Below are 14,437 nucleotides of genomic sequence, written 5' to 3'. Positions count from 1 at the left end.
CACTGCCTGACCTCTGCACAGTAGGAAAATGCAGGGAAGAAGATACCACAGGTAATCTATCTATTCTATCAATCTATCTATTCATTCTATCTATTCTATCAATCTATTAATTGTATCTATTCATTCTATCTACAGGAAGTTGTTTTTTTTTCTCTGTTTGCATTCAACTTTATTGGCATGCACAAAGAAAAAAAAATGCATGAAAAAAAAGCACACAAAACGCACCTAAACCTGTGTTTTTGGCGCAGCTTTTCTGCCAACATTTGCTGCAGAAAAAAAACGCAGCAAATGCCCTGTGTGAACTTACCCTTAATGATGGCTATGCTGTTCTATGGAAACTGTATTGCTGAGCTGTCTGTGTCTTGATTGACAGCTTGGCTGTCCAATATTGTGATGGGCTTGCTTGGCTGTCGGTGCCTTGATTGACAGCTCTGCTGCCCAATCTGTGACTGGGACGAGCAGGACTTTCTGCAGGTGTTCAGTGTTCTGGTGAGCGCTTAGCTACTTAACTGAACTATCTGCCCCTGATCCCTGCCAGGCATAGTTTGTGCTTCTTGGTGAGTGATAGCCTGATTCTATTGTTCTGAGTTCTAATCTTCTGCTGCCTGACCCTTGACCTTGTTCTGACTATCCCTTTGTCTTGTCCTTTGGCTGTTGATCCGCTACCTCTTATTATTGACCCTGGACTGTGACCTGACTTACGCTTTAATCTTTTCCCTTGGTTATCTACGTACTCTGTTGGTATTGACCCCGGAACATCTGACTCTTCTGCCTCACGGGCTGTCCGTGAGTGACTAGCATCACATTAGTGACTCGCGTCACACACCCACAAGGGCGGCCCCGGAGCACAAGAATCTCATTAACTCAAAACTAAAAATAAAGATTAATCAACAATCACAAGATGGATTTCATCAACCCAGGTATCATTGTAATCAGTATAATGGCGCCGATCTGACACTGTCTGTAGGTTACTGTGCACAATCCTGATGACAAGTTCCCTTTAATGTACAAAGCTAAATTTATTCCTCTTAAAGTGAATCTGTAACCCCAAAAATCGTATATGAGCTGCAGCCACCGACATCAGGGGCTTATCTACAACATTCTGTAATGCTGTAGAAAAGCCCCCGATGTAACCTGAAAGGTAAGAAAAACAGGTTATATTATACTCACCCAGGGCCGGTCCTGGTTCGGTTCGGGTCCGATGGGCATCGCGGCCAATGTCAGGCGCCTCCTAGCTTCATACGATGACGTCCTCTTCTGGTCTTCACGCTGCAGCTCCAGCGCAGGCGTACTTTGTCTGCGCTGTTGAGGGCAGAGCAAAGTACTGCAGTGCGCAGGTGCTGGGCCTCTCTGACCTTTCTCGGTGCCTGCGCACTGCAGTACTTTGCTCTGCCCTCAACAGGGAAAACAAAGTACGCCTGCGCCGCGGCAGGAAGACAAGAAGAGGACGTGATCGTATGAAGATAGGAGGTGCCGGACCTGGACCCCAGAGGAACCTCTCCTGGGTGAGTATAATATAACCTGTTTTTCTTATATTTCAGGTGACATCGGGGGCTTATCTACAGCATTACAGAATGGCCTTAGCTCATATACGATTTTTGGGATGACAGATTCCCTTTAACATTACACTACCAGTAGATGTTCTCAAACTGGTATATTAATATAGCAGCCTCTGTGTGTAGGAGAGGGTTGCAGAAAGTTACAGGTACAGGAGGTGAAGAGGGGAATGATTTCTGCGGGGACAAAAGCTTTCAGTTTCTACATGGAGCTCAGCACAGGAAAGCTGCAGCGCTGGGACAACGGAGATGCATTGACAAAACAAGTAGGGTGATTAGAACGGGGGGGGAAGTGAGCCATGCATACAACGAGGAGACGGGGGGTGGGGGGGTGGGGGGGAGAGAAGCCATGTGGGACCGGGGGAGCCATGCATACAACAGGGGGAGACACACATACCAGGACAGGATGGGGGAATCCACACAAAGCAGGACAGGATGGGGGAGCCACACATACCAATACAAAACGGGGGGGTGGGGGGGAACATACCAGGACGGCGACGCGGTGAGCCACACGTAGCAGGACAGAGATGAGGGGACAATGCATACCCGGCTTATACTCGAGTCGATAAGCTTACCCAGTTTTCCATGGCAGAATGAGATGCCTCAGCTTCTACTCGGGTCAGAGTATATACAGTAAATATAATCAAAAGATTTAAGGAGAAATTTACAACAAAATGTGCTCCCAAGTGTGAGACAGCTACACATCTTATACCCACATACAGTACTCTGCAAACATTTTAGGTCTGCAAAAAAAGAATACCTTAAAAATGTAACTGCTAATAGTTTATTTGATCAAATCAAGAAAATGCAAAGGAAATTAACAAAATGGAAATTAAATCAAATCAATATCTGGTATGACAATCCTTTGTTCTTCAAACTGTTTCAAAGCATCAATTCTTCTAGGTACACTCACACAAACTTTTTTGTAGGAGCTTTGTAGGGAAGCACAGGTTGTTCCAAACATCTTGGAGAATTAACCACAGATCTTCTATGGATGTCTTGCAAAAATTCTTATGTCTCCTCAGGTAATCCCAGACAAACTTGATGATGTTGAGATCAGGGCTCTGTGGGTTCATATTATCACTTTCAAGACTCCTTATTCTTCTTTACGCTTAAGATTGTTTTTAACGAGCTGGCTGCAGGTTTTGGATGGTTGTCCTGCTGCATAATAATTAGAACCAATCAGACAAATCCCTGATGTCATTGCATGATGGATAAGGTCTGCTTGTACATCTTAGCATCCGATTTATCCCTGACCAAATCCCCAACTACATTTGCTGAAATGCAGCACCAAACTTGCAAGGAACCGCCACCATGTTTCACTGTTGCCTGCAAAACCACATTATTATTATTTATTTATATAGCCCCATTAATTCCATGGTGCTCTACATTAGATGGGGTTACATCAAAATACAGATATAACTTTACACTAAACAAAACTAACAATGGCAGACTGGTACAGAGGGGAGAGGAGCCTGCCCTTGCGGGCTTACATTCTACAGGATTATGGGGAAGGAGATAATAGGTTGAGGGTTGCAGTAGCTCTGATGGTGTTGAGGTGGCCGTGTGGTCATTACAGGTTGTAAGCTTTTTTGAAGAGATGGGTTTTCAGGTTCAGTTTGAAGGATCCAAATGTGGTGAATAACCGGACGTGTTAGGGCATAGAATTCCAGATGATGGGGGATATTCGGGAGAAGTCTTGGAGGTGATTGGGTGAGGAGCGAATAAGCGTGGAGGAGAGAAGGAGAATTTGGGAGGACCAAAGATTACGTAAGGGAAGATATTGAGAGATTAGTACCGAAATATACGGAGGAGAAAGGTTATGGATGGCTTTATAGGTCAGTGTTAGTAATGTAAACTGGATACACTGGGAAATTGGGAGCCAGTGAAGGGATTTGCAAAGAGGGGAAGCAGGAGTGTAGCGAGAGAGATTAATTAGTCGGGCAGCAAAGTTTAGGACGGACTGGTGGGGTGCGAGAATGTTAGAAGGTAGGCCACAAAGAAGGATGTTGCAGTAGTCGAGGAGGGAGATGATAAGGGCATGCACAAGCATTATGGTAGAGTGAGGGCTGAGGAAAGGACAGATTCTGGAAATATTTTTGAGCTGGAGGCGAGAGGAGGTGGCGAGAGCCTGGATGTGCGGTTCGAAAGACAGGGCAGAGTCAAGGGTTACTCCGAGGCAGCGGATTACCGGGACAGGGGAAAGTGTGAATTCATTTATTGTGATAGATAGAGTAGGTAGGGAAGGTGTGCGAGATGGAGGTAAGATAATTATTTCAGATTTGTCTACATTGAGTTTGAGAGGAGAAGAAGGAGGATATGGCTGATAAACACTCTGGGATTCTGGAGCATATAGAAGGTACTGTAAGCCATAGGACTTTATGAGTTGTCCCAGGCCAAGGGTATAGATTGAGAAGAGAAGGGGTCCTAGGATTATGGTACTGCTCTCCAGTCTTTAAGCAAATAAACTACCTTTTGTTAAAGCCAATACGTCCATATCAAATATATGGCTTTTTGGCCACAATTATTCCATCAAAACAGTAACTGGGCCCAACTGGTTTCTGCTAGTTCTGAGTGATAGCATTGTTGGACATCTTCTGATTTCGATGGGAAGTTAGCAAGATGTGTCCACGCTCTCTTGGTAATCATCCTACCTCTATGATATATCATTTGCCAGCTCTTCTTCCCCTTCCCCCTCTTGGTGAGGTTCTTCATAGTTCAGTTTCAGATCAACTTCTCTTTTCTGTGTATACCACCCTTACTGGACAAACCATCAGCAGATTTGGTTTCCAGTATCTTTTTTCTGATGAGAACATCCAATTATACAAATCTTCTAATGACATCACTCCTACATTACTACCGGCTGTGCCATTTTCTGGAAGGAACTACCCTGCACAATCTTGACAATTCCCAGTATCCTCAATTTTAAGCATGCCTGAAAAACCTACTATATAAACTATATAGACTAAGCCATTACCTCACTTCCCTAATCTAACCAACTATTCCCTGTTATCCCTTGCTAAATCTGCCCTATCATCTGTTCCCACACCCTCAGTGCACTCAATAGCACTTTGTACCTGAACTTAAAGAGGTTGTCTACTACTTTTACATTGATAGCCTATCCTTAGAATAGGTCATCAATGTCTGATCGGCCGGTGTCCACCACCTGGGACCCTCAGTGATCAGATGTTATCAGTGTCGGCGGGCCGGAAGTATTCACTTGCTGAGCTACTCCGTCTACTTGTACTACTCTACTCCACATTCAGTCAGCTGGTTGGCTGATGGCCTGCTATGTGTAGCACAAGTGATCCAATGACTGTAGCTTTCAGTCTATTAACCCCTTTCTGCCAGCTGACGGAACAGTACGTCAGCTGGCAGATCCCCTGCTTTGAGGTGGGCTCCGGCGGTGAGCCCACCTCAAAGCCACGACATGTCAGCTGTTTTGTACAGCTGACATGTGCGCGCAATGAGCGCGAGCGGAATCGCGATCTGCCCGCACCCATTAACTAGTTAAATGCCGCCGTCAAGCGCTGACAGCGGCATTTAACTAGCGCTCCCGGCCGCGCGGCCGGAAGTCCTCGCACTGCTGACCCCCGTCACATGATCGGGGGTCAGCAGTGCATTGCCATAACAACCAGAGGTCTCCTTGAGACCTCTATGGTTGTTGATGGCCGATTGCTTTGAGCGCCACCCTGTGGTCGGCGTTCAAAGCAACCCTGCATTTCTGCTACATAGAGGTGATCTGTGCATCACCTCTATGTAGCAGAGGCGATCGAGTTGTGCATGCTTCTAGCCTCACATGGAGGCTATTGAAGCATGCCAAAATTAAAAAAAAAAGTGATTAAAAATATAAAAAAAATAAAAAATCAAAATAAAACAATTAAAAAAAAAAAAGTCAAACATACACATTTTTGGTATTGCCGTGTTCAGAATCGCCCAATCTATCAATAAAAACAAAGGATTAACCTGACCGCTAAATGGCGTAGCGATAAAAAAAATCAAAACGGCAAAATTACGTTTTTTTGGTCGCCGCGACATTGCATTAAAATGCAATAACGGGCGATCAAAAGAACGTATTTACACCAAAACGGTATTGTTAAAAACTCCAGCTCGGCACGCAAAAAATAAGCCCTCACCTGACCCCAGATCACGAAAATTGGAGACACTACGGGTATCGGAAAATCGCGCAATTTTTTTTTTTTTTTTTAAGCAAACTTTGGAATTTTTTTTTACCACTTAGATAAAAAATAACCTAGACATGTTAGGTGTCTATGAACTCGTAATGACCTGGAGAATCATAATGGCAGGTTAGTTTTAGCATTTGGTGAACCTAGCAAAAAGGCCAAACAAAAAACAAGTGTGAGATTGCACTTTTTTTGCAATTTCATCACACTTGGAATTTTTTTCCCGTTTTCTGTTACATGGCATGGTAAAACCAATGGTATTGTTCAAAAGTACAACTCGTCCCGCAAAAAATAAGCCCTCACATGGCCATATTGACGGAAAAATAAAAAAAAGCGGAAAAAGCTCCGGGGGTAAAGGGGTTAAGGGGACTAAGAAGCAAGTAAACAAAAATTATAAAAATTCAACTTACCCCCCCCCCCCCCCCTCCCCAATTTTCTCATTTCAAAATAAAAAAAATACACATATTTGGTATTGCTGTGTTCATAAAAGCCTGATCTATCAAAATCTAAACTAAGTTAATCAGATCGGTAAAAGGAGTATCAAGAAAAAGAAACGAAACGCCATAACTTTTTTTTATTGCTGCAACATTCCTATAAAATGCAATAACAGGCGATCAAAACATCATATCTACCGCAATTATTCCAGTCCCAGGTCATGAAAAATTTAAACGTTTTGGGCCTCGGAAAATGGCCCATTTTTTTTATTTATTTATTTATTTTTTTTTACAAACTTTGGATTTTTTTTTACCGCTTAAATAAAAAAAATAACCTAGATATGTTTGGTGTCTGAACTCGAAATGACTTGGAGAATCATAATGGAGGGTCAGTTTTAGCATTTAGTGAAAATGGTAAATAAAAACCCCAGAAAACAATTTCGGAATTGCATCTTTTTTTTCAATTATCCCACATTTGGAAATTTTGTTTCCCATTTTCCAGAATACTATAAAATGAATGGTATCATTCAAAAGTACAACTCGTCCTGTAAAAAAACAAGCTGTCATATGGCCATATTGACGGAAAGGTAAAAAAAAAAAAAGTTATGGCAGTAGGAATAAGAGTAGCAAGAAATGAAAACGCTAAATTGCAAAGTCATGAAGGGGTTAAAGGAATTCCAGACCAGAAATGTGATTATCACTAAGGCTAAGTTCACATGTTTAGTTATGGTTCGTTAGAATCCAGCAGCAATCAGTTGACAAAAAAAGTTGTGCAGACAACTTTTTTGTTTTCATATAGTATATAAAGAAAGGGTGCACTCTAGCTGTAAAGAGAATCCAAAGTGTGCAGAGCCAAGTCCAATGTAATGGATAACAAACTAAACAAGAAAAAAGAATGGACTATAGAAAGGCTCGCACAACAAAATATAGAAAAGTAACAAAATAATGTTTATTCAAACACCACAACAACAAACATGATAAAAACATCTAAAATACAGAACCATACAATGACACCCCTATACAGTAGAAACTGAGGTATAGGATACCTGTGGCCATAGAGTATATGGATACATGAAAATGGTTTAACAGTAGGTGTAGGATAACAAAACTAGACACTGCTAAAGAAATAATATACAGTGACTATCACGTAAGGCCAGAGTCTCCTAAATAGGAGCCCTGGTCAAAAGATAGAGTACCTACTGACATCCAATACAAAAACAGCTATATAAATAACCAGCTGTATCAACCTAGGTCGAGCAGAAGCCCATACCTGGTCCGGCCATAGGATACCAACCCAGGTCCTTGCCTAAGAATCCGGCATCAGGACACACGATGGGGTGAGCAGAGAAAGCCCCACGCGTATCGCCGCCGCTGCGGCTTCGTCAGGGGAAGTGTGTGCAGTGGTGACAAGTCTACATATATATATACAGACCGTGATTGGCAGGTGTGTAGGCAGCTGGAAACGCCTGGGCGCCGATGGCGGGAGTGCAGAGGACGCGCACCGGCTGTGTAAGGTAAGAGCTAAGCCGGAAGTGTAAGCGATCTCCATGGAGATGTACGGCGGCTGCGCAAAGACGACTCACAACTGAGTCGCATTGCGCAAGCGCCAAAAACAGAGCTACGGCGCGCCAGCCTGATAGTCAGGAGATGAATACAAGAGGACGAGGGAGGAGGGGGAGAGAAGGGGAGGGAAGTTGTGGAAAGGGGGATAGATGGAGCTGGCCAAATAGAAAGAAGTGTATCGCACAGCTCATAATCGTGACAAGACCGTACCTAAAAGGATAAATGAGGGGAACAAATGCATGTCAGTGTGAACATACAAAGAAAATAAACAAATAGGCAGAACATCCCCGAATGTTCATAGAAGTGTATAGAGCAAATCGGTGTACTGATGATAAATACACCGAAAGCTTATATAAGCCACAGTACCCCCAAAGAACACAACAAAGATCATCCACAGTGCCTGGATGTCCAGCAGAGACACTAAATAAAGAGGATTGTTCGTAGTGTCCCCCAAACTTATATGTAAAACAATTCCTCTCTGCTGGGCATCCATACAACAGGATGACATGTAGATACATATCCACCAGCGGTGGTTAACACATCCCGTCACAGGAGATATTACATCCAGGTAGCCGATAAGCATAATTGCAATCAAGTCCCGTACACAAAAAGCCAGGAGAATCCATTTCAGGCAACGTAATGTCCAAGTCCATAGAAAGAATGGGTTCCCATCATGTAGTGGAGAAGAAGAATATCCGGTCCTGCGAAGTGCTCCAAGTAGTGTGCTGAAGAGCTCAAGAGTCCCTAGAGCTCAAGGAATACCGCCAGGTCATGTACAAAAGATACCGATAGAGCCTTGTGTCCGGCCCCGCCCAGGTGCCAGAATGTCCAAAGGGAGAGAATAAATCCCCATAATGAGATGAAGGAAAGAAATATCCAGTTATCTGATAATCCTGCTTCCATCGCCACAAGTACACAAGCAATGAGGAGTCCAATAGCCAGACTACAGTGGAGTAGATGAATTAATTCCATAAACGGCTCCGAAACCCACGAAAACTATAGGAACAACATAGAAAAAATGTTAAGTCCTAATGTTAAGAAATTACGGTGGACATCACATAAGGGAAATATATGCATGGAGATAGGTCCAAAGACTCTCCTCAAAATGTCAGCCTAAAAACCCCGTGAAGAGGAGCTCCTCATTCAATCCAAGAGGAGCCACTGATTGCAACTGGAAAATCCACCTAGATTCCACTTGCAACAAGATCCTACGCCTGTCCCCTCCTCTTTCATTGTAAGCAAGTTTTTGTAGGCCCACTACCCGTAGACCATTTGAAGTACCGCCATGATGTGTCAAGAAATGCTCCGACACTGGAGTGAGGGTCTTGCCCTTTTTGGAGTCTGAAGCCGCTAGATGTATCGTAGAAATATGCTTCTGGACCCGCTTCCTCAACTCCTGTGAGGTTTGTCCTACATATAGTAGTTTGCATGGACAGATAAGGGCATAAATCACATCTTTAGACTTACAATTAATGTAAGCCCTAAGCCGATGTCTACTGGAGCGGATGGGGTGAAGAAAGAAATCCCGTGTGACCTCCATGTGGGGACAGATGTTACAGTCCCCACATGGAAAAGACCCCCTGAGAAATACACCCCTGTTCAACCTAGTCGTGGGTCTATTAAAGTGACTCTTTGTGAGCAAATCTCTTAAATTGGGAGCTCGCCGGGCCACCATGAGTGGTCTCTCACTAATAATGTCTGCTGTTTGTAGGTCAACTTGAAGAATCTGCCAATGTTTGGACAGGATCCCACTAACCTGTCTCCAGCCATTATTAAAGTCCGTGATGAAGCGAGTCTGTGTCTCCTGGCGCTGTCTCCTTGAGGACAACAAAGATCTCTGGTCCTGACTTCTCGCTCTCTGATAGGCCGTAGAGATAATGCGTTTCGGGTAACCCCTCTGATGGAAACGGTCCGTGAGATCACGAGCCTGGGTCAAAAAATCACAATCACGCGTACAGTTACGCCTTACGCGCAGAAACTGTCCTGTGGGGACACCCACCTTTGTATGCCATGGATGGAAGCTTGTAAAGTCCAAAAGCGAATTAGTTGCTGTTGGCTTGCGGTATAAATCAGTTGCTAAGCTCCTCCCTTGAGGGAAAATCCTCAGGTCCAAAAAGGTAATCTCACTGGCAGAAAAAGAATAGGTGAGGTAGATGTTATATGGATTAGAGTTAAGAGTATTAAAAAACTCAGCACACTCTTCCTCAGTCCCATTCCACAGGATGAAAACATCATCTATAAAGCGAAACCAGGCGTGGACGTGGGCAGCGAAGGATGGAAGAGGATAAACAAATACCTCCTCTCACCAGCCAAGAAAGATGTTCGCGTAGGCTGGTGCACACTTCGCGCCCATCGCCACGCCTGATCGCTGTAGATAATACACCCTATCAAAAAGAAAAAAGTTGTGGTGGAGAACAAAAGTTAACAAATCAAGCAGAAAAGAATCGTGGCCTCTATCCATGGAACTGTTCTTGTTAAAAAAATAAGCCACCGCCTCGACCCCCTCTTTATGACCGATATTAGAATATAGTGACTCCACATCACATGTAATTAGAGAGAATCTTTCTGGTAGCTCGATACGACCACAAATGTCGATAAAATGTGAGGAGTCACGGATAAACGAGGGAAGAGACGAGGCAATCGGTTGGAGAAAGAAATCCAGGTACTCACCGGCCTTTTTGCACATGCTGCCGATACTGGAGACAATAGGTCTACCAGGAGTTCTCACACTATCTTTATGAATTTTCGGCAACATGTAGAAAGTTGCTGTGACCGGATTGGCTACCTTCAAATACCGTTTTTCTTGAGGGGTGATGATGGAAAACTGTGCGGCCCTGCAAAGAAGTTGTTCGAATTTAGAGAGAAAAAGAGAGGTAGGGTGAGAGGGAAGCCTTTGGTAGTACTGGGTGTTGTTGAGCTGTCTTTTGGCCTCCGCCTCATAAAGTTGAACTTGCCACAACACCACGTTGCCCCCTTTATCCGCCTCCTTGATGGTAAATTCTTGATTATTTTGTAGAGCTTTTAAAGCCCGTTTCTCTTCCCAATTCAAATTTGGCGGGCCACTTACCCGGGTAGACATGGAGAGGATGTCACGCTTGACCACTTCAAAGAATATTTTGATAGCAGGTACCAAAGAAAAGGATGGTGTCCTAAGCGATTTATTTCTATGTGGGAATCTTCTTCTGTTCGAACCAGACTCATTTTCTTCCAATAAATCTAAGAGATCCTGGAAAGTACGACGTTCATCCACAGGCATTGTCTGTAGGACATCGGGTCTTTTGTACATGACCTAGAAAGTAAGCCTTCTGCAAAATAAATACAGATCTTTAATAAGGGTGAATTTGTCCACCGGATTTGTGGGGACAAATGAAAGACCCCTTTGCAGGACTGATAGCTCAACTGGTGTAAGATTATGATCAGAGAGATTAATTACCTGTAATGTCAACGGACTCGTCTCCTGGCCCGATGTCACCTGGCCGGACCTATCTGACTCCTCTATCTCTGTCTGGTTGGATAGTTGTGGTGAAAGGGGGATGTGTGGCCCCTGTGCCGTGTTAGTCTTCTCCTTACGTTTCTTGTGTTTTCTCCCTCGTCGGGTCCGTGGTCTACCTCGCTCCCGGTGGAGGACAAAAAATCACTACAATTCTCCTGAGAGGGGGCAGTAGCCTCTTAACTCTCTTAACTCTAATCCATATAACATCTACCTCACCTATTCTTTTTCTGCCAGTGAGATTACCTTTTTGGACCTGAGGATTTTCCCTCAAGGGAGGAGCTTAGCAACTGATTTATACCGCAAGCCAACAGCAACTAATTCGCTTTTGGACTTTACAAGCTTCCATCCATGGCATACAAAGGTGGGTGTCCCCACAGGACAGTTTCTGCGCGTAAGGCGTAACTGTACGCGTGATTGTGATTTTTTGACCCAGGCTCGTGATCTCACGGACCGTTTCCATCAGAGGGGTTACCCGAAACGCATTATCTCTACGGCCTATCAGAGAGCGAGAAGTCAGGACCAGAGATCTTTGTTGTCCTCGAGGAGACAGCGCCAGGAGACACAGACTCGCTTCATCACGGACTTTAATAATGGCTGGAGACAGGTTAGTGGGATCCTGTCCAAACATTGGCAGATTCTTCAAGTCGACCTACAAACAGCAGACATTATTAGTGAGAGACCACTCATGGTGGCCCGGCGAGCTCCCAATTTAAGAGATTTGCTCACAAAGAGTCACTTTAATAGACCCACGACTAGGTTGAACAGGGGTGTAATTCTCAGGGGGTCTTTTCCATGTGGGGACTGTAACATCTGTCCCCACATGGAGGTCACACGGGATTTCTTTCTTCACCCCATCCGCTCCAGTAGACATCGGCTTAGGGCTTACATTAATTGTAAGTCTAAAGATGTGATTTATGCCCTTATCTGTCCATGCAAACTACTATATGTAGGACAAACATCACAGGAGTTGAGGAAGCGGGTCCAGAAGCATATTTCTACGATACATCTAGCGGCTTCAGACTCCAAAAAGGGCAAGACCCTCACTCCAGTGTCGGAGCATTTCTTGACACATCATGGCGGTACTTCAAATGGTCTACGGGTAGTGGGCCTACAAAAACTTGCTTACAATGAAAGAGGAGGGGACAGGCGTAGGATCTTGTTGCAAGTGGAATCTAGGTGGATTTTCCAGTTGCAATCAGTGGCTCCTCTTGGATTGAATGAGGAGCTCCTCTTCACTGGGTTTTTAGGCTGACATTTTGAGGAGAGTCTTTGGACCTATCTCCATGCATATATTTCCCTTATGTGATGTCCACCGTAATTTCTTAACATTAGGACTTAACATTTTTTCTATGTTGTTCCTATAGTTTTCGTGGGTTTCGGAGCCGTTTATGGAATTAATTCATCTACTCCACTGTAGTCTGGCTATTGGACTCCTCATTGCTTGTGTACTTGTGGCGATGGAAGCAGGATTATCAGATAACTGGATATTTCTTTCCTTCATCTCATTATGGGGATTTATTCTCTCCCTTTGGACATTCTGGCACCTGGGCGGGGTCGGACACAAGGCTCTATCGGTATCTTTTGTACATGACCTGGCGGTATTCCTTGAGCTCTAGGGACTCTTGAGCTCTTCAGCACACTACTTGGAGCACTTCGCAGGACCGGATATTCTTCTTCTCCACTACATGATGGGAACCCATTCTTTCTATGGACTTGGACATTACGTTGCCTGAAATGGCTTCTCCTGGCTTTTTGTGTACGGGACTTGATTGCAATTATGCTTATCGGCTACCTGGATTTAATATCTCCTGTGACGGGATGTGTTAACCACCGCTGGTGGATATGTATCTACATGTCATCCTGTTGTATGGATGCCCAGCAGAGAGGAATTGTTTTACATATAAGTTTGGGGGACACTACGAACAATCCTCTTTATTTAGTGTCTCTGCTGGACATCCAGGCACTGTGGATGATCTTTGTTGTGTTCTTTGGGGGTACTGTGGCTTATATAAGCTTTCGGTGTATTTATCATCAGTACACCGATTTGCTCTATACACTTCTATGAACATTCGGGGATGTTCTGCCTATTTGTTTATTTTCTTTGTATGTTCACACTGACATGCATTTGTTCCCCTCATTTATCCTTTTAGGTACGGTCTTGTCACGATTATGAGCTGTGCGATACACTTCTTTCTATTTGGCCAGCTCCATCTATCCCCCTTTCCACAACTTCCCTCCCCTTCTCTCCCCCTCCTCCCTCGTCCTCTTGTATTCATCTCCTGACTATCAGGCTGGCGCGCCGTAGCTCTGTTTTTGGCGCTTGCGCAATGCGACTCAGTTATGAGTCGTCTTTGTGCAGCCGCCGTACATCTCCATGGAGATCGCTTACACTTCCGGCTTAGCGCTTACCTTACACAGCCGGTGCGCGTCCTCTGCACTCCCGCCATCGGCGCCCAGGCATTTCCAGCTGCCTACACACCTGCCAATCACGGTCTGTATATATATGTAGACTTGTCACCACTGCACACACTTCCCCTGACGAAGCCGCAGCGGCGGCGATACGCGTGGGGCTTTCTCTGCTCACCCCATCATGTGTCCTGATGCCGGATTCTTAGGCAAGGACCTGGGTTGGTATCCTATGGCCGGACCAGGTATGGGCTTCTGCTCGACCTAGGTTGATACAGCTGGTTATTTATATAGCTGTTTTTGTATTGGATGTCAGTAGGTACTCTATCTTTTGACCAGGGCTCCTATTTAGGAGACTCTGGCCTTACGTGATACAGTCACTGTATATTATTTCTTTAGCAGTGTCTAGTTTTGTTATCCTACACCTACTGTTAAACCATTTTCATGTATCCATATACTCTATGGCCACAGGTATCCTATACCTCAGTTTCTACTGTATAGGGGTGTCATTGTATGGTTCTGTATTTTAGATGTTTTTATCATGTTTGTTGTTGTGGTGTTTGAATAAACATTATTCTGTTACTTTTCTATATTTTGCTGTGCGAGCCTTTCTATAGTCCATTCTTTTTTCTTGTTTAGTTTGTTAACTTTTTTGTTTTCCTGAAAAAACGGACTTCAAGTGGATCTGCATTTTTAACATTGAAGTCTTTGGAAAACGGATCTGTTAAATAGCCACCAGTTTTTCTCCATTTGAAAAGGATCCATTTTTTGCTTATTGGAGTTAGAAAAAGAAATATTCAA

The 14,437-nt window shown here is 44.1% G+C and overlaps 1 protein-coding gene and 1 long non-coding RNA gene across 3 annotated transcripts in view; both read right to left on the bottom strand.

Annotated features, from left to right (window-relative positions):
* Positions 1-14,437, bottom strand: part of JAK2 (Janus kinase 2) — a 376,796-nt gene that overhangs the window by 147,363 nt on the left and 214,996 nt on the right. The gene's annotated exons all lie outside the window — the stretch shown is intronic.
* LOC138675774 (uncharacterized) lies at positions 6,336-11,621 on the bottom strand. The gene is made up of 4 exons (XR_011320719.1): positions 10,805-11,621; positions 10,408-10,571; positions 9,494-9,863; positions 6,336-8,733 (listed from the first exon to the last, which is right to left on the bottom strand). It is a non-coding gene; the product is annotated as an uncharacterized lncRNA (long non-coding RNA).

The sequence above is a fragment of the Ranitomeya imitator genome, chromosome 1, assembly GCF_032444005.1.
Source record: "Ranitomeya imitator isolate aRanImi1 chromosome 1, aRanImi1.pri, whole genome shotgun sequence".
Taxonomy (NCBI): Eukaryota; Metazoa; Chordata; class Amphibia; order Anura; family Dendrobatidae; genus Ranitomeya; species Ranitomeya imitator.
The sequence above is the reverse complement of the archived record's forward strand: the minus strand, read 5'-3'. Positions and strand labels throughout refer to the sequence as shown.